This window comes from Pituophis catenifer, unplaced genomic scaffold (assembly GCF_029215685.1).
Source record: "Pituophis catenifer annectens isolate HBS135680 unplaced genomic scaffold, rPitCat1.0.hap2 SCAF_8, whole genome shotgun sequence".
Lineage (NCBI taxonomy): Eukaryota > Metazoa > Chordata > Lepidosauria > Squamata > Colubridae > Pituophis > Pituophis catenifer.
The window spans coordinates 37,814,554-37,832,374 of NW_027256888.1; the positions used below are offsets into that span (position 1 = coordinate 37,814,554).

At 39.1% G+C, this 17,821-nt stretch overlaps 1 protein-coding gene across 1 annotated transcript in view; it reads left to right on the forward strand.

Moving 5' to 3' along the window:
* LOC139320712 (teneurin-3-like) overlaps positions 1–17,821 on the forward strand; it is a 157,955-nt gene that overhangs the window by 85,750 nt on the left and 54,384 nt on the right. The gene's annotated exons all lie outside the window — the stretch shown is intronic.

Here is a 17,821-nt window from a genome sequence, read left to right on the forward strand (position 1 = left end):
GTGGCACAAGTTTTCCTAATGTTTGAGTTAGGTGAATTATGAATTATTATACATTCCTATTATGACACCGCAGCATTTTACTATATATTCAAGAGCAGAAAGATACTTCAGATCACAGATGTAACACCTTTCTGTGAGTGCACTATGCATTATATCCACAGAAAAGATTGTGTTTGAAAACTAGACAAACTTTTTATATTGTTTTCCATTAAAAAAATGATCTCAAAGCAGCTAATAATTAAACATTTATAATTCAAATTAAAAACACTAGGCTAAAACAAAGCATACTTTAACAAGTGTTTAAAAATAAAAGCTTTAGCTTTTATTTTGAGAAATAATAAGTTTGCAATGTTAAAAGTTCTTCTTACTGGGACTAAAATTCATATAAACTTCAATATTAATATATCTATATGTATGTATGAGAGGCACAATGGCTCAGCAGTTAAAGACACTGAGCTTGTCACTTGAAAGCCGATAGCCTGGGTTTGAGATTCAAGTGCCACAAGACATGGTGAGCTCCCATTATTTGCCCCTGCTCCTGCTCACCTAGCAGTTCAAAAGCATCCAAATGCAAGTACATAAATAGGTACCACTAAATAGGTACTAATAGGGAAAGTAGCAGCATTCTGTACGCCTTGGCAGATAGTCATGCTGGCCACACAACCATGGAAGTGTCTTTGGACAATGCTGGCTGCCTCAGCTAAGAAACAGAAATGAGCTCCCCCCACTAGAATCAGACACAACTGAAAGGGGAAACCTTTACCATTACCTTTACAAGTATGTCTAAATTCAATCCCAGTGCTCTTAGGGCCTTGTATTATACAAATAAAATTTCAAGATACCTCTCTTTTAAATTGACTTCAAGCTAGCCTCTATTTTTACTTTTAACTTACAAAATAAAACTGTTCTAAAGTAAATGTTAAATGAGTAGTACAAAAGAATTACTTCCACAGGAAACACTATCAGATTGAAATTAAGGCTATGTTTCAAGTTGAAAAAATAGTAAAACATATTTTCAAATATTTTGCTCTTGTATGAGTTTATTTATTCTAAGTCTGCTTTTGAACATGCTCCAAAACATTTGATTCCTTTTATGCTTATTTTTAGATATTTTATTGATATTTATTTTTTATTTACTTTCTGATTTTGAAATGTAAAAGAGGAGAGTTATTTATTAAACCAACGAAAAATCAAACTGGAAACAGATGGGAAGTACAATTCTGTTGTTAACTCATTTTACTCTTGAATCTCTTTTTGGTTTTTAATTCTTTGACCATATTTTATTGGAGTGCTTAGGACTGTGGAATTGAAGTGGTTCTACTGCTGTCTTTCTAAGCACAATCAAAAAGTAAAATTGGGAGATTTGACCCTATCTTTGGAGATCCCCAGAGAATTCTATTATTTAATATTAAGAGAAAGCCCTGGAAGCAGGGGTGAAATCCAGCAGGTTCTGACAGGTTCTGGAGAACCGGTAGCAGAAATTTTGAGTAGTTCGGAGAACCAGCAAATACCATCTCTGGCTGCCTCAGGGTGGGGTGGGAATGGAGATTTTGCAGTACCCTTCCCCTGGAGTGGAGTGGGAATGGAGATTTTGCAGTATCCTTCCCCTAGAGTGGGGTGGGAATGGAGATTTTGCAGTATCCTTCCGCTGCCACACCCACCACGCCACATCAGACCCACTATGCCACATCCACAGAACCGGTAGTAAAAAAAATTTGAATTCCACCACTGTCTGGAAGACTCATGTATATGTTTGCTACTAAATTGTTTTAATATGTTCTTTTTCCTGCATAATATTATTAAGGATTATGTTAAACAAATAAAACAGATACAAAAAAGACACAATTAAAAAATGCACACAAAAAAGAAAAAAATATTTAGAAAGTGCATAAACCTCCCTCCCAAAAAAAGAAAAGAAAAGAGGCATTGGTCCTACCTGATATGCTCCTTTTCGGGGTGTGGCGATAGACTCCAGGCATCGGTTGACTCTTGTCCTATAGCTCTTAGACTGAGTTCAAACTGAAGATACGCCTTCTGCCAATGGTCACAGTTTCGCCGATGTCACCTGTAACACAGCATCTGCAACAACACCCCAAGGATCCCCTGGACCAGACCTTCCTCAGGGTGGGGCTGAAGTCTATCGCCACACTCCAAAAAGGAGTGTATCAGGTAGGACCAACGTCCCTTTTCCAGTGTGGTGGTGATAGACTCCAGGCATGGGACATACCAAAGCTGGCTGTCCTTACGGGAGGGACCTGGTCTGGTCTGGTCCTGTTCCCTGGTCATTCCCAGAACCTGTTGCAGGACCTGCCTACCAAATGCAGCCTCATCCGACGCAAAGGAGTCGAACCTATAATGCCTAATAAAAGGCAAAGTCCAAGTCGCTGCTTGACATATCTCTTCCACTGAGGCCTGTGTTGCCCAAGCTGCCGTTGTGGCAGTGTTCCTGGGGGAATGTGTGGTGAGCGCTCGAGGTTGTGGTAGTATCTGTAAGTCATAAGCTTTGGCTATGATCGCACATCTGCCGGCCATCGATGTATCTTTTTGCCGCTTGAAATGAGACAAAGGGAGCCTCCATCTTACAGAAGTCCGCTGTCCATTTAATATATATGTGCAGTGCCTGTCTCATATCCAGGATATGCCATTCCCGTTCCGTTGATAAAATTAACTCCTGCGCTGCATGGAATAAAGAATTAATCTTGGGTATGAAGGCCGGATCCAGCCTCAACACAACCCTGTCTGGATGAAAGATGCACCAATCCTCCTTTATGGAGAGTGCCGCCAACTCCGATATTCTCCGGCCAATGTTACAGCCACCAAAAAGACCACCTTATAAGTCAGAAAACTAATGTGGCTGGTCCTCAAAGGTTCAGATAGCGCCTTGATAAGGGCTTGTAGCACCCTAGGCAGATCCCAAGTGGGAAAATCTAGTAGCTGAGGTATTGATACCTTGGTTGGATCTATGCTACGTGTAGTACACCAACTAAAAAAACCTTTCCATGTAGCATTATAAATCCTAATTGTGGATGGTTGTCTGGCCACCTGGATCATGTGTATCACACTGGAGGACAAGTGTTCCCCCGTTAAAAGTCTCCGCTCAATTGCCATGCGGTCAACTGTAGCTACTGTGGCTCTGGATGACTGATGGGACCCTGGCTGAGGGAGACCTTGTCCGGAGAAATCCTCCACGGTCTGAAAATTGACATGCCAACCAGATCCGCGATCCAAGGACGCCTGGGCCAGTGGGCCGCTACTAAGATTACCTCTGCCTTTACCTGTAATATCTTTCTGACCACCTGTGGAATCAAGGCCAGGGGCGGGAAGGCATACAGGAATCCCCGGGGCCATGGGCAACGAAGGGTGTTGACCCCCTCTGACCCCGGTGCCGGGAACCTGGAGAAGAAGCGAGGCAGTTGGCTGTTTGCTGGGGAAGCAAAAAGGTCCAGAACCGGCCAACCAAACCGATTCACTATCTCCTTGAACAAGTCCGGATTCAGGTGCCACTCTGAATGGTCTATTGTGGCCCTGCTCAGTCAATCTGCCTGCACATTTTTTGAGCCCGAAATGTGCTCCGTTCTGATGGACAGTACATTCTTCTCCGACCAGCGACATAGCCGCTCCACCTCTGTAATGAGTGACTTCGAGTATGTGCCCCCTTGTCTGTTTATGTGTCCCTTTGTGGCCACATTGTTGGTGAGGAGGAGGATATGATGGCCCACAACCTGATCTCTTGAGGGCTAAGTGGGCCGCCCTCAATTCCAGCCAACTTATGCTTTGGCGGAAGTCCACCTGTGACCACTTTTCCTGTGGCTGGCATCTGTGGTTTTGATCATACGCTCCTGTTCCCTGAAAAGACAGCCCCTGGTCATGCGGTTGGATGTCCATCAACGGAAGGATTTTAATATCTCTGCCAGAATCCAAACCCGCATTGGTGAAGTGCTCCTGCCCGTCCTCTGAAAGGGGAGCAGGAACCACTGCTGGGCCTTGGCTTGGAGTCGTGCCCAGGGAACAATCCCTATGCAAGAAATCATCTTGCCTAAGAGCCTGGATAGTAAGGCCAAGGGAGGGACTCTGTCCGAGCGCATCTGTCTCATTAAAGTCCTGATGCTCTCCAAATGGTCTGATGACAGGAACACCTGACATGCTACGGTGTCGATAACCGCCCCAGATGTAAAAGGTGGTTGACCAGGGTGATGTGACTCTTCTCCACATTGATGGAGAAGCCTTGATCTTGTAGGCATCTTACAGTCACCTGCAGGTCTTCCTCTGCCTACCTGTGAGAGGATGACTGCACTAAAATGTCGTCCAGATAGCATTGTATCCCGACTGGTCTGGTTCTGAGAGAGGCTACTATCACTGCCAAGAGTTTGGTGACTACTCTGGGAGCCAATGCCAGTCCGAATGGCAGGGCCCTGTACTGTAGATGCCTGCTGTTGTAGCAAAATCTCAGGTACTGTCTATGAGATGTTAAAATCGGAACATGTAGGTAAGCTTCTGTAAGGTTGATTGAGCTCAAGAAGTCTCCCTCTCTGACATTCTCTAAGATTGACTGGAGAGAATGCATCTTGAACTTCCGATACCTCCGATACCTGTTTAGACCCTTGAGATTTAGAATTGGTCACAACCCCTCCCCCCGAGGCTTTCTGAATGACAAATAGGATGGAGTAATATCTGTGTCCCTTGTGTTTGTCTGGGACTGCCTCCACCACCCTGATCTCAATAGATGGTGAATGACAGCTTCCATGTCCCTTCTTTTTGAGGCGTCCCTTGATATGGGACAACAGATAAAAAAAATTCGGAGGTGTTGCAAGAAATTCCATGGAGAGACCAAATCTTATGGTCTCCCTTATCCACATGTCCGTAGAAGCCTCCTCCCATTGGTCTACAAAAAGGCCTAGCCAGCCACCAATGGGAGCCTGGTCCTGGAATCATCGCGATCTCTGAAAGGGGCGACTGCCACTCCCCTGGAAGGATTTCCTATTCTGGAGCTGTGATCAATTTTTATCCAAAGCCCCTGTCCTGACTGATAATATTGCCTAGGGGCGAAGCCTCTTTGGGATCTCTGGAAATTCTGTCCTGTATAGGGACGAAAACAAGGCTTCCAAAAAGGAGGTGAGGGACAGCGGTCAAACCACCTGGCAAGAGATGGGAACACTCGCCTCTTGTCCCTAGATGCCATCAACATTGGATCTAGGAACTCACAAAACAATTTTGTCCCACTAATTGGGGCAGACGCTAACCTCCACTTCCTCTTGGTGTCTGCCTGCCAGTGTTTGAGCCAGAGCATATGTCTGGCCATGATCGACGCAGCAATGGTCCTGGCTCCAAACTTGGTGGAGTTAAGCGTATTGTCCGCCATGAATTCAGCAGCAGCGACCACCTTATTAAAATCCTGTTGTGTTCTAAAGTCACTGACTGGCACCCTTTCCTGCATTTGTTTCAACTATAGCAGCGATGCTCTGGTAAAAAAGGAAGCTGCTGTGGCTGTCTTAATGGCCCAGGGAGCCGCCGGGTGCACCTTATGCAGTGCTAGCTCCAGTTTTCTTTCCTCCGGTCTTAACACATCCTCAGCCTCGGTGAGGGTAGCAGATGAAGATGCCAATTCCACCACCGGCTCATTGACCTCGGGGGTCTGAAGAAGCTCGGTGAGGTCTGGTGCCATATTATATAACTTCTTGTTGAACAACAGACCGGTGACACCCACTTCCATTGAATGACATCCATACATACCGGGGGCGCTGGGATAGCCTCCGCTTCCATCAATGGTTCGGAAAAAAGCAGGTCAGCGGGGTCTTGTTCCCCCATAACCTTGTCATTTCTGGAGATGTTCACCCCCAAATGGGTTGAACTCTTGGCCTTGAAAAGCAAGGCTTTGAATAAATGGGGCCTGAACAGATCCTTAAAGACCAGTTGGTCAGGCGTCAGGCCCTCCTCATCCGACAGCTCTTGATCAATCTGTCCCTCTTCCATAAAGACTAAGTCTTCACTGCCCTCTGAAGAGGCTGAGGAGTCAGAGTGGTGATAAGATTCAGGGGCCTCCCGTTCCTGATATGTTTGGAACCTCCCTTGGCGCAATACCTCTGGGATCACAGAGCCTGTCTTGCGGTTATGGCCTATGCCGCTTCAAATCCTCTTTTCACCGCTTCCGAGATCTATCCTTGAACCATCTGCAACATATCTCCCATAGAATCCTCCGCCAAGTGGATCCCCGCTGCAATTGGAGTAAAAGATGCTTCAGGTGGGGGTTGCTACTCCTGGACACCTCCCTACCTTGAGGTAGTGGTGAAAGGGACTGTAGGTCTGAACCCTGTAGAAGGGCCTGCTTCAGACGTCTGGTTTAAATCCAGCTCAGCAGACGCCGCTGCCTGGTCAGGAGGGGGATTAGCAATGATTTCTCTATCCCCTATGGGGCTGACATGTTGCCTTTTCTCCACCTCTCTCGCCCCTTTTGCAACCTGCTTTTCTAAGGCCTTCTGTAATCTTTTCTCAGCCCTCTCCTGAGCCTTCGAGGGTTTCTTAATGGAAAGAGCTTTAGCCTTTATTTTAGCTGCAGCCCCCCTGCTTCCACTTTTGGACCTTTTATATTCACACTTGGATACTCGAGCAGGAGCCACTTGAGAGTGATACCCCTCAGTAACCTCCCTGTGGTCCTTAATAGGAGCAGTTGATGCCATTTTGTGTGTTCAGAATTAGAATTTTAGATAAAGTTCAGTGTGAACACTGACAGGAATCAACTCCTGCAATGCACAAAAACTCCTCTCCAAATGGCAAACTTCCACAATCACTTTAAATAAAAAAAATTGGGGGGGGGCTTTAATAACCTGCAATATATCTCCGACATTAGCAGGCTCTTCCACGAATTACAGCAGTCTTGCAACTGTCCAAATGCCAGGAAGCAGGCCACCACCCCGAGGCTGCTCTCCTTAGAAGGCAGGCAACCAAGCAGGGGGAAATCCACAAGTTTTGGCCTTTGCTGCTCAAGGTCTGCACTCCTATCTGGGCAGGCAGCCTTGAGAGTTCTTCATAGACGCACACCGAGCTGCTGCTCTCTCCCTCGGCTTTTCGCACTCAATTTGCAGACCGGCAAATACCATCCCAGCATGGAGTCAGGTTAGCCACATTGCGTCTTCTCTGCATGTCCACATTACCTCCGGTGTTGCCTCTGTCTTCCACGGACTCCCCGCTCTCAGGCTTTGCTCCCAGCTTTCGAGCCAGTAAAGTAAGCTTGTCTTGAGCATTTTCGGGCTTACGGCCCTTCCCGCTCTTCCAAAATGGCACCCGCTGTCAGTGAAACTTGTGTATTCGGCCTCCTGACAGCCGAGCACTTAGCACCAGAAAAAACTTTCACTGGCTGAGCCACGGTTCTAAAGCCGCTCTGCTGAATCTCCTGCAAACTGTACCAGAATGTGAAAAAGCTCTAAGAAAAAATTGAAGAAAAATCACGAGAGCTTTTTTCCAACAAGTCTGACCGAACTCAAGACTGAGTTGAAACTGGGACCGTTGGCAGAAGGCGTGTCTTCAGTTTAAACTCAGTCTAAGAGTTAGAGAACAAAAGTCAACCCATGCCTGGAGTTTATCGCCACCACACTGGAAAAAAGAATATGAAGAAAAACACTTCCCACTTCATCCCCAACATGTTTATTCAACATTAACAAATCATCACTCTCTTTTAAACAAAATACCTCTTCATTCTATACTTCCCTCCATACTCTATAAACTCATCTCCAAATCTTCAGCTCTCTTTATTAATTTGCAAAGATACAGGTAAAATTAAGAAAAATACCCAAGTTCCCATCACCCTTTTCTTAACATTGCAAAAAAGAAAGAAAGAAAGAATTAAAAAATATTTAACATCACCAGAAAATTATCCCTATTTAAATATCAAAAATAATAATATAAATATTATGAACTAATCCATTAACCATTTCCAAAAGAAAAGTATCCAATCCAGATAACCATGAAGAATAATCAAATAGAGGAAATTATTTAATCAAAATTGGATAAACCAGTTTTAGTAGTTTTTTTTCTTCCATTCTTATGTGCATTAAATAAAATTCAAATTTCTGTTTTCTTCTATTCTTGCTTCACTTAACATTCTTATGATACTTATACAAGTGTACTTGTAATTTCCATGAAGTAACTCCAGTAAACCTCTTTTTATTTCACTTTAAAAGGGTTGTCCATGTTGGTCTTTTGATACATTATTTATATGTCATAAATTGTCTTAATATGCTGATAGATTCCAAATCCTGTGTTTGGATATTACAAATGTTTTTGAAATGGAATTCATAACTAAACTAATTCTACAATTTTGTGACCCAAATCTTTAAATTTTAAAAAAGGATTATTAAATTGTAAGCTATCAAGTTCAGCAATTTTTTAAAACTGTGCAAGGTGTATATAGTACGTAATGGAATGCTGCTAACAGTAGAAATGTAATAAATGAGCATCGCTACTTTAAAATTGTAAACCATTTGCTAAAGATTACTGATACAATTTTCCTGGGACGTTTTCCTCTCTTGCCAGTCAGACAAAAGTTCTCACACCCTTGTTTTCTTTTCACATTGACCAGACCCATTTGAGGAGTAGATTGAGTTTTGTTTTTTTGGAGCAGATCAAATCAAATGTTTTACTTTGAAAAGCAAAGCCTTGCCAGTATATTTAGCCTAATCCTAGCATTCAGCTGTGAGGGATTGTTTTACCTCTTATTGTTTAGATATTTCTGAGCTGCATTTTTCTTTCAACCCAGTTCCAATACAATATTTAAATACCTTTTCCAGAATAGATTTTTAGACTCATATAAAAGAGCTAATTAAGAACATCAGTGCTGCCATTTCATAAATTCTCTAAACTTTTTGTCTATAATCTGTGCAGTATAAAACTTCATGTAACTAAACTAAGCCACTTTAACTATTTTTTAAATTTCTTCCTGCTTTTTATCCCTCATTTTCATATGCTTCTGCCTCTTTTTGGCCGCATGCTGTTGAAATATATGAACTTGTGTAAAGTCTACACATCTCCTTTTCTTACCAATTCCCTTTTTAGGACTCTATCTGCTGTTTAGCAGATTTTAAATTATTTGATATCAAATTTTACAAAAACCAATGTTCTAAAACCAAAACTATTACCTCAGTGATGATGGATTTGGTAGACAAAATTACATGCAAACTGAAACTCCAAGCACTATTTAAAATTGCTAATCAAGATCTTCACTTTAAATTTATTTTTTCTTACATTTTTCAGTGTTAATGTTTATTTTAACTAATTTTTATTATGGAGTGTGTATTTGCATTATTAAAAATAATATCTGGTGTATCTTTTATGTGCAAAGGGAACAAATATTTTGTTCCAAACTGGGAATGAATCAGCTATAAATTTGAAAAGTTTCATTAGAATCTTTCAACTGTTGTATGATCTGATGGAGCAAAACACAGAATTTGTCAAGCGATCTATATTGTGTTGAAATAAAACAGCCCTCGTTTCTCCCATTGTGGATAATTAAACTTTTGTTCTTAACTTGCAAAAAATTTGATCATGAGTATTTTAAATTAAGATCATAATACTCAAAATTAAGACTCAAACTAATATTTCTAGTTCAGTATACTACTGATTAAAATGTTTGAACATTGCCACTATATCTGCTGTTTTCTAATCAGAATTGAAATAAATTATTTGAATACCTTGAATCAGCATCCTTTGAATGTTTTGTCAGTCCTATAAGAAAATACTGATATATGTGGTAACCGATAATCAATTTTAAATATGTTTATATCAGCAAATAATGTTAAAACTGCAACTGGAATGCTGGGCATTATAGTAAACCTGTGCTGAAACTAATGAATCCTTTACTTCAGCTACTATTAGTGTGCCTTTTGAAATTTTTATTTTATCATTTATAATGCATTATTTTTTGCAGAACCCAAATGCCAACATATAGAGCCTTTAGGAAAAGCAGCTGGTAGTGCAGTTGCTCATAAGATTAATCAACAGAGTTATTTGTTCCCTATGTACCGTATGGCCACTAGTGTTTATAATCAGATGTTGATTGTAGGTAAATTATTAAAATCTGTAGTTAGTTCAGTGCTATGTGTAAATGTTGTCCACATTGTAACATAGATATGAGAATTAATTTTGCCAGAAAAAATGAGGTGTGTAACAGTGAGAAGAGGTTACATAAATCTTTGAGTTAAAACAAGAGAAATAAATTGAGTCAAGTATGGATAGGTGAGAGGAAGAGAAAATTGGGAAAGTTGTAGTTGGAAAAAGTGGTAATTTTTAATAAAAGAGATGAGAAACTTAAGAGAGATTAGATGTAAAGGCAATGCATAGTTTGCAGTAAAAAGGTATTGAGAGGTATAATTTACAATACTGTATAGATGCAAAGGTATAGTTAGATTTGTTTACTGTTTAAATTTATTTTAGTCACTGCTACTTATTCTTTCCTCTTTGCATAATCAGAACAGAGTAGTCTGATGGATTTGAATGAATTGTGATGAGTTGAGAATATTCAGCCTTCAGAAATAATGGAAAATATACTTAACCATTGGTATGTGTGCTTATTCTAGACTTTATGGAAAAAACGCATTGTAATTGACAGTGAAAGGTGAATTTTCCCCCTCAATGTATGTTGTTTGGAAGATACATTTAATATTAGATATTTCCTAACAAACTTTGCACATTTCTAAGGTTTTTATATCAATTATTGTATACAGTTTGTTATTACATCTTATATGTGTTTTATATTAAAATGGTTCTTTCAATGTTATACAAAAGAGATGGGAGAATTGACTAGTTACAGATTAAAAAGTGTTTAAGAAATATTTTTTTTATGATAGGCAAGACTATTTTAATAATATTCTGACTACATGTTTTTTGCACCATAAACTTTTGGAGTATATATCATTTAAAACAAAACATATGTTTATATTATAGTTCTCCTGAGTAATTGTGAATTTGCTCATGTGAAAAAGACCATATTTCCCAGCTACCATATTACATTTAAAAATATATAAGAATATGATGTCAGAATCAAGCATACTGACTTATTAGAAAAGGATATATTCTGTTTTTAAAGAAACTAACAATTATATTTTATGCATAGTCCAAGATTATGGTTCTTCTGTATCTTACTTCATGAGCATGGATAGTGAGACAATTTGCAATTACTGAGATTTATATGAGCATATTACTCTAGATGCCATGATGGACTGAATTTTATCTCAGATATTTTACTAGTTCCAAATAAGACAGAATAATCAGTTGATAAAATATATATTCTGGATAGGATTGTTTCCTCTCTAAATGATGATATTTTTAGTCAGGGAGTGCTACTAAGAATTGTAAGGAATTGGGTCAATATTTTTCCCTATCTGTGGCTGGTGTGACAGTTGTTTGTATCCTTTCCTAGGAGTTTAGTTTGGTCATATAGATCTTCATCTGTTTAGTTTGTAACTTGCTAAATTTCAGGAGAGCAAAAGGCTTGCCTGAAACCTTCAGGCATTCTTGCAGTCCTCAGGTTGGGCACAAATGAAGTTTTTGGGACTGAGTGGTTGGTTGATTGCGTTCTAGGGAAGTTCTAACTAGCAAAAAGAGTTCTTGAATCTATTAGAAGCTTAAGATGCACATTATGTTCCCTATCAGACTAGCTCATCCTTTTATTTTTCCTTAAATCTCATTTATCTTAAAACAGCTTAAAGTTCCAAAAATAGACCTTTGGCCCAGCTATAATGATTTTCATTTTCCTGTTCTTCAGGAAGAAATGGCTGAAGTTTTCCTCCTTTATCGGTAGAGGGCACTGAAATATTGAAAAACAGCCAATTATGTGCTATTGTGCCCTCTACGGATGAAAGCAAAAGTGCAGTTTTTTTGTATGTATATGTGATCAATACCAACACCCTGTGACCAAAACATACAAAAAAAAAATCAAATACAATTTTAAGATTGTATTGTTATGTTACGTTATGTTACATTATGTTAACACATTTGATCCCATGCACATAAACAGGTCTTCAAGGCCTTACAAAAGATCAACAGGCACAGGGTCATCCTAATCTGTGGAGGGAAAATGTTCCAGCTGGACCATATTGTACAGATAGAAAGTGGTAATATACTGTGTTTCCTTTAAAAAAAAGTTTGAAAGAAATGCTTCAGGTATCACATAAGAAAGTATCTCTCTGCTGTTCTGCAAGGTGGTCTTACTTTTTTACATTACTTATTTACATTGTTTTTCTCTTTTAATTTGCATGCATGTATATATATCTTTAATTTTTTAATTTAATTTTTTTTAAATATTTAACACTGTGTTATAATATTTGTGTAAACAGATGAATAATGGAATCACCAGGATAAATTGTCAAATAATTTCTTTATCATTCTTAATCGAAGTAGCCAATGTTCCAAAAAGAAGTAAACTAGAGTGAGAAGCTTGGAAGATTCAGGAATGAAATTGCTGTATATAAAATCATATTTGGAAAAAACTCTGAAGGAGAGTTTTGATATTTTCGTAAGATCTCACAAAACACTATTTTAGTTTTAATGAAAAGCAATTGTAAATAATTAGTCAGAGAACTTTAAAAGAAGCTGGCTCCTTTCAGAATGGAAAGATCAAGGGCCTAGGTTTCATAAGTTTTTTTTTAAATTCAAGAATTGTCTTCTTTATCTATTTACTACTAAAATTCTCATTGTCATGAACTTTTGAGTGAAATGGTTATCATAGGGCAACAATTTTTGAACCAAAGTACCTCAAGTGAACTAACTTACAAAATGTATCCCAAATGTGGTACGCATGAGTCCCAAGGGAATGAAATTTGAGGAAGTTGTGGCTGCTTTAGTGCTACTATGCTGCTGCTGCAGTTTCATGATCTTCCTTTTCGACATTAGGAGCCATGGCAATGCAAGGGTTAGAATGCAGTATTGCCGGCTAATTCTTTCCACAGCCAGGAGTTTCATTTTGATCAGCTCAAGGATGACTCATCCTTCCATCCTTTCAAGGTTGGTAAAATGAGGACCTAAACTATTGGGTGTAATGTGCTGACATTGTAAACCACTCAGACACTACTTTAAAGCACTATGGACTCTCAAGTGCTATTGGGAAGGTGGGGGAGGGAGGATTCTGAAGCTCCCTGCCATCTTCCCACAAGGAAAGTTCATGGGGAAGCCAGAAGAAAGCGGAATTTGTTCCCAGTCCCATTGCATCTTTGCCCACCCACAATCATTCTGTTTAGGTAAGAAAATATCTCCGGACAGGGCACAGGTTGTCTGGTTCTACTTAATTGCCTAAAGACAACTTAACATCAACAAAGACATTATGGAGGTTTTTTTTACTGGCCCATGCCATGCACCATGAAATATTAAATAAAATTCAAAACCCTCATGTTTAACTTGAGATTCCTATTCCATTCTGTCTAACTGTGCAGACTTTTTCTTACAAATGGAATTTGTTATCCTTTTTTTATCCAATTTGTTATGCTTTTTTATAAGTAGCATTGGGATGTCAAGTTAGTCTAACTAAATATTAAATCAAATGAAATTTAATTAACCTAATTTGATCAAATAATTGGCTTAAACATTTATGAAGAAAATAATTCTGAAGTTCCAGTTGGCTATTTTAGTTAACTTCAGTCAACAATTGCTTTAGCTTTTTTGATTTCTTTTAACCTTTTCTGTAAGAATATAGTAAATATTTAGTGAAGTATTAAGAAATTTAAGTTTACACTTTGCACAATTGAAGGGAATGTATTTGATTAATGTAACTTAGGGAACTATAGAAACTTGTTCTTTTTCTAGACATATTTCAAACCAAATAAAAAAACCACAAATACATAAAAAATGAAAATATTTAAAACTAAAAATAAATAACAAGATTCAATACATGGGGTCTGGTACAAAGGTGGTATTCAGCTGATTCTGACCAGTTCTGGAGAACCGGTAGCTGAAATTTTGAGTAGTTTGGAGAACCCGTAAATACCACCTCTGACTGGCCCCGCCCCAATCTATTCTCTGCCTCTCGAGTCTCAGCTGATTGGGAGGAAATGGGGATTTTGCAGTAACCTTCCCCTGGAGTGGTGAAGGAATGGAGATTTTACAGTATCCTTCCCCTGACATGCCCATCTAGTCACGCCCACAGAACCGGTAATAAAAAAAATTGAATTCCACCACTGGTCTGGTAGTATCTATCGCAATCACAATCTGAGTTTGGGAAGAATGATCAAAGGAAACTGAACTGACTGCAAAAGAAAGGTAGAATGTTTTCATGGGATTGGTAATGGAATATAAAAGAATCAGAAACTCAGTATACATGCTCAGGATGAACTAAGGATGCAGTTGCCGCAAAGGTATCTTATTTTCTGGTATGGGTTTTGGAACAGAGTTTCTTTGGAAGCAAAACTATTGCCATGAGTTCAAATATTGACCATATTATCTCTTTTCACAAGATTGATAGCTTTGCACTCTCATTGGTAAACATGCAATTTTCCCAGTATCTTAAATATAAAATACAGCTATCTGTATTTTAGATACAGCTACAAACATAAGATATAATTTAAAATTCATTGGAATTCAGGGGTACCTGATATCTTTTAAGTATATTTTTGACAAGGTTTAATTGGTCATTAACCATTATGCTAAAAAAATAACAGAGTATGTATCCTATAATTAACATTTGTCTGAAGAAGTCTCCATTGAAATAACTGTGTAATAACTATTGAATGATCTCTAACTATCCTAACTTAGGTAATAAGTGTTTGTTAGCATATTTCCCAGAGGGAGAGATTCACGCTAAATACAATGTTTGCTCAGTATTAAAGCAGTTGATAACAAGGTCTGTGCAGTTACAAATAATAGTGCTTTGTGTGCGATCTGCCACAACACTTTTCAGTAATGCTATTTGCATGTAGGCTTTTAATTAACATATAACTGTCACCACAGGTTGACTACAGAAGGCTCTTGTATCCAGCAGAGAGATAAATGCCAATGCCACGTTACATGGGTTGGATAGCATACAGGAGGTCTATAATATAAAATGGATTTATAATTAAAAGCCACTCATTACAAAGTTATAAAAGAAAGAATGCCAGCAACCTGGCAATTTCATGGTAGAAGAGTATCATATTTACAGTACCTGAAAGGAAGATAAGCTTGAATTTAAAATGATTTTCCCTCCAAAAGTAAGAGTAGGTGGAAGAAGGGTATGTGTGTGGGAATGTGTCTTGTGTGCATACAAACACAAAAAAAGTTCTATGCAGTGCTCAGTTTCTCCTTACCTTATCAATCAAGGATTGCCAATTTTAAACAAAAACAATATTGAAGACTTGCTCTTTCCATAAATGTGTGTAGGAAGCACACTTAAATATGTTGTATATATGTAATGTATCTTAGTGTGTCTTCAAAGCTTTCCCAAAAGCTAAAAGAGTAGGGGTCTGAAAGGGCATGGTGCTCTAAAGAGCACGAACCACTAGTGAGAAGGTTTTATGCTAGGTTCTGATTAATAGCAAAATTAAGAAAGGGACCTGGAGTATGCCCAACTTATCTGATCTGGTGGAATGAGAAGATACTGTCCATGAGAGGCAATCCTGTAAATAACCTGGACTTGTGACATTGACCTGGAAAGAAACTGGAAATCAGTGCATCTTATGCATCAGCAATATAACATGGACAAACTGTGAAGCACCTAAAACTACATGCAACTCAGTATTCTGCCCCAGTTATAATTTCTGCATGGTCTTCAAGAGCAGCCACATGTAGACACAGTGGAGTAATTAAGCCAGAAACTATGAGTGACTATGACCCAGTTCTTCCAATCCAGGAATGGGTACAATTGATACAGCAGATGAATCTGCACCAAAGGTTTCCCTAGCGATAATTGCCACCAGTTCCTCAAGCAGGAGTTGTGAATCCAAGAAGGCCTCCAAATTGCTAATCAGGTCTCTGGAACTCTAGAACTAGGAAGACCAGAGATCCAGAGCAACTACATTTTGCTAGGATTGAGTCGAAACTATTTTTTTCTACATCCAAGCCTTTACAGCCTCGGGCATTTGGCCAATACTTGAGACAGTGTCCCTTGATTGGCAATATCAAAGAGATATAGTTGGCTATCATTAGCATAGTGATCATACTGCATCCTGGGTCATCAGATAGCCTCTCTCAGCAGATGTTAAGGAGGAAGGGTAAAAGATCCAAACATTAGGCATCAGACAGCAGGTGTACAGGACTCAACTCCCCCTCACCCCCTAGTAACAGCTGAATCTGTCCCAGAGGAAGAAGGAGAACCATTACAAAACAATGCCCCCCCTCCCATCCAACCCCCATAGCTAGCGAAGAAATATTGTGGTTTGTGGTATTGAAAACCACAGAGAAGTCTAAGAAAGCCAGGATAGTTGCAATATCCTAACTTTGATCCTTCCCAGTTTAATCCATAAGTGTGACCGACTGTCTCAGTGCTATAACCCAGCCTGAATATTGACTCCAAAACAATATAAATAATTTCAGAAAAGATTCATCAGGCAGTCTCAACAAATGTAAAAAAGAAATTAATATTCTAAAATGCTAGGTGATTGTGATAATTAACTTAGCTAACACCATGGGCTGTATCTCTGATATTGCATTGGATGCCACAAGGTTCAGTTCTAGGCCTTGTACAGTCATATTTTTACTATTGATTTGATAAGGAAAGGAAATATTTACCAAGTCTGCTAATGGCAAACAATTGGTTAGAATATCTTGAAGACAGAAACTATACCAACAGTAGTGATATATTAGAAAAATACATTGAAAATAATGGAATGAAATTTAATAGAGACAAAATTCATCATTTAAGAAAGAGAAATAAAATGCAAAGTTAACTGATTTGGTATAATAGTGGTAAAAATTCATAAATTGATTCTAAGGCTATATACCCAGATATAAAATTTCTAAACTCATGAAGTATTAATTGTTTGATGTTGTTTTGCACTGAACAAACCACACCTATAGGATGGGTATAGTCCTAGCCAGCATGCTTCAAAAAATAATTCAAATAAGCTGTTCAGAGGAGGGCAGGGAGGCTGATTAGGAAATAGTTGAAAGAAATTGAAAGAACTGGGTATGTTTAGCCTTGGGAAAACTGATGGGATTATACTCTTCAGATAGCTGAAAAGTGGGGGGGGGTGTTTTACAGATGCTCAGAGTATACTTTCTGTCATTCTGCAGCACAGAATATGGAATAATGGCTTTAATTTAAGGAAAAGAGATTTCTCTGGGTTGATATGTAGTATTTTTTTTCAAGATCATAGCTTAATATCATTTTAGAAAATCCATCCCAAGAAGTACTTTTCTAGTTTTCTTCATTTTTTTCTTCCCTTGCCTGGCAGAAAGATCTTGTTTCTTGTTCAGCAAACAAACTCTTAAAGTAGTCACACCTGATCCACCGTCTCATCCTTCTGTCCCTCTGGCAGTTCTAGCTCCTCAATTTGTCATCCATACCTAAGATTTGTCTCCCCTCTGCTACAATCTGGAGACCCCAATACCACTTCACAGAGTACATTAGTGAACAGAGATTCCTGGAGGATAACACTTTCAGAGAGAGAAGATTCAAGATACTAACTGTGGCCCAGCCAACTAGGACCACTGTTGCTAGGAAATCCACCAGGTCAGGTGACCTGGCAGTCCTTTTTTCTTCAAGATCTTCAGCTTACAAGTCTGCAGCACTTGATGGGCAGCATCCTGAACCCCTAGAAAGTGTTGTGCAAAACATTATTTGCGTGCAATTGATAGGTGGAAACTTGAGAACCCTGCTATAATCATTCTGCCATTTCTTGGCAAGTCAATGAACATTAGTTGTAAAATT